A 3,837-nucleotide genomic window follows, 5' to 3' on the forward strand; every position below is an offset into this window, starting at 1 on the left:
TTACCCCGCCTTTCAGCCCCCGGAGCCCTCCAGGCGGCCAAGGACCTTGCATCAATATTGCATTCAGGATCCCACAAACAGTGGCCCATTCACCTCCTCGGCTTTCCAGATGGGTCCCTGAGGCTTTCAGTGCTCTGCCCTGCTTGGCTTGGTCTCTCTGCTTTGCAAAGGAAAGCCTCCAGGAAAAGGGGCTCAAGTCCAACAAATGACAGCACTTGCCCAGAGGGAAACATGGAGCATGCAGTCAATGATTCTCTAGGGACAGGAATTCCCCACTGGTTCCCTAGGAGCAAGAATTCCCCAATGGTTCCCTATGGTCAAGTATTCTCCTATGATTCCCTATGGGGAAGTATTCTCCTGTATATGTCTATGGGCAAGTATTCCCCAATGGTTCCCTATGGAAAGGTATTCTCTTATGATTCTCTATGGCAAAGTATTCCCCAATGGTTCCCTATGGACAAGTGTTCTATGATTCCTTATTTTTCCAATGTTTCCCTATGGGCAAGTATTCTTCAATGTTTCCCTATGGGCAAGCATTGTCCTATGATTCCCTATAGACAAGTATTCTCCTATATGTCTCTATGGGGAAGTGTTCTGCCATGATTCCCTATGGACAAGTATTCTCCAATGGTTCCCTATGAGGAAGTATTCTCCAGTAACTCCCTATGGGCAAATATTCCGCAATGATTCCCACCCTAGTAATGCATCTGAATGGTGTGATACTGTATAGATGAACAGAGGAACCAGTGTGGTTGGTGTATTGGTTTAAGTGTTGTTGTTGTTATCTTAATTTGTATCCCACTTTTCTCCCACAATTGGGACCCAAAGCAATGTACAGTCTAAAAACTTATTAAAAGTGGCTCCTTCTACTCATTGTATCATTTACTGTTTGCTACATTTGTGCAAAATGGGCTAACCAATGCTGACAGACACTATTGTCAATTGTTAAAATTAATTCTGAATTGATACTTTTTCAGCTAATGAAGTCAGGGGAACGAACCTCTCTACTGTTCATGTGGGTTTATAGCTTTCGGCATCATTACAAATGCAAGCTTCTACATTTCTGGTTTGTACTAATAAAGTTGTCCTTCTTTGCTCCTGATACAGACAGTTGGCTATTCGGTTCAGGAGAATTGCCTTGACCAAGGATAAAAATCTTTCCACACAAATTCAGGGTCTAAATGGCAGCCCATGGTAGGATCCAATACTGTATCTCCTACTAGTGACACCTCCAAAGTGCTTGAGTGAGATTGAGACATATAGAATCACACGGCTTTGGAACAATCCAATTAAAAAAATCCACCCAACATCGATACCTTTATTGGCCAGCCAAAATGCACAATATACATGATGCAAGCTTTTGGAGCTTCACTGGCTTCTTCATCAAGCAAGTTGTTAACAAACCATAGAAGGGGGGGGGGTGAAGATGTTAGTCTAGGCCTGCATTTTGCGGTTTCTCTTCTTAGTTAAGATGGTATGGACCAAGTCCATACCATCTTTGGCTTGGCTTTGGACCAAGTCGGTTTAGATAAATTCCCTTACTTACCACAATGATGCTAATTTCCACTTTAAAACAGGTTGCGGAAGATGTAAGAATTTCATTTCTTTTAACCCCACTCATTTTATGTCACCCTGTTTGCACCCATTTTGGATAGTACACTTGGCCCTCCACATTTGCAGTTCTGACTTTTGCAGATTTGATTATTTGTGGTTTTGATTAATATGTTTCCTCTAGGAATCTCTAGGTCCTCCGGTGCAACTCTGCCAGATGTTGACCCTAGAGCTGTGCTGGAGAACCTAGAAGTTCCTAGAGAAAACACTTCCCTAGGCATTTGTAGGTCCTCCAGCATGATCAACATCTGGGAGATACTGACCAGAGGATCTGGAGGACCTGGAGATTCGTAGAGAGGTGTTCTCTTTGCTAAAAGAAAAGTGCTTTTTTATTTGTGGTTTTTCCACATTCACGGGGGTCCTTCACCCCTAACCCCAGCAAATGTGGAAGGACCAATACATTCTTAAGGTACTTACCACAGGCATGAAGAGATGAGCAAGAACAAAGTCCAGTCCAAAGCACAATTTCGAGACTTTTACCTCTTGGTTTTAATTTTCACCTGATATTGATTCAAGGAGAGACCCATCATATTTTGGTATTTGGTATCTCCATAGTTCTTGGGTATAAACCAGTGTGGTCTACATCTTACAGATCCCAAGAGACCTAGCTAGTGGGAGTAGCCAATAATGAGAAAGTATGGAGCCAGTGTGGCATAGTGGTTTGTGCTAGCCATGGAAACCCACTTGGTGGCCTTGGGCAAGTCACATGCTCTCAGCCTTAGAGGAAGGCAAAGGCCAACCACCTCTGAACAAGTTCTGCCAGGAAAACCACATGATAAGTTCCACCTTAGGGTTACCATAAGTCAGAAATGACATACAAGCACACAGCAGATCACAAAGCAAATATAAAATCACCAGAAATAAGTTCCAGAATGGATATTCTAGAGGAGAGGTTCCCAACCTGTGCTCCATGGAGCCCTAAGGACTTCGCAAGTCAAAATGTTTGGGAACCCCTGTTCTAGAGACTGACTCTCTCAGTATATGTTGAGGAATAATAAGAAGCGGGTTTCCTCTGTGTTTCAGGCATGAAGATCCAACACCTTGTGGCTCTGTTGTTCCATGAAATCTGAGGGGGTACCGCAGCCACCCCACAGCGCTGACATTAATTCACTCCATTCCTGTCACAGCATGAGCATGAAATACAAGGACCAAGCTGTGACACCAGTGAACACATAGCTGCCTCTGTACTGATCAAGTGTCACCTATGTTCAGCTGCATTACACAAGTCAAAAAGCAGGAACAAGTTCTAGTATATCTTGCAATACTGTACTTACCCATCACATTTATAGCATCAAAGTGGCACAAGTTTGGCTACTGCAAATAGCTCTGTTAGGTAGATCAGTCTGAGAAAGGGTTTGTTCTATGGGACATTGGGGTTTGTCAGCAGGAATGCTCCAATTACCTATTTCAATACTGATGACTACGTTTCCCTGAAAGAGAGCTTGCCACTCCATTATTGATCATTCCCTACAACTGTGGACATCCAGGGTTCAGACAGTGCTGCCTTTCTTACTTTGAGATTCACAGAGCACAATGCACTAGGGTTACTGTCAGTTCTAATATATAATGGATTAATTTGTAGGAGAAAGCCTTTCTGACACACACCTTCAGACTCAATCTCTCTTTTAGATCAGTCCTGATAGTGTGGCTTTCTAGAAGGCATTGTGGATCCAAAACACTGCGGAAATAATCCAGTTTGAGACCGCTTTAACTGCCATGACTCAATGCTAGGGAATTCTGGGAACTGTAGTTTGGTGAACCATTTAGCCTTCTCTGTCAGAGAGCTCTGGTGCTGCAAGAAAGTACAATTCCCAGGATTTGCTAGCACTGAGCCAGGACAGTTAAAGCAGTCTCAAATTGCATTATTTCTGCAGTGTGTTTTGGACTTTGAATGCCACTGGTCTGGGAGATGATGATTTCCTGAAAATCAGCATCTAGTGATTTGGTCAAAGCCTTATATTAAGTCACAGCACTGGTTTGTATGGCTCTAAGCAGAAATGGAGATGCAAGGGACTGAGCATCAGTTTCCTGCACTACAGTTACGGCCGAAGACTCTTTCCAAATGAGTTATAAAGATCTGAATGCCTCTGAGTTCAAGCTTAGCACTATAACCACTAAACCACATTATAACACAAGTGTTCATGTTCTCAACCTTTGATAAATATAAACACATTAATGCCTTCCATATAAATCTGCTTATAGAACAAAATGAAGTAAGAGCCAATA

This window comes from Sceloporus occidentalis, unplaced genomic scaffold (assembly GCF_023333645.1).
Source record: "Sceloporus occidentalis isolate IW3139 unplaced genomic scaffold, rSceOcc1.0.p SCAF_9, whole genome shotgun sequence".
NCBI lineage: Eukaryota > Metazoa > Chordata > Lepidosauria > Squamata > Phrynosomatidae > Sceloporus > Sceloporus occidentalis.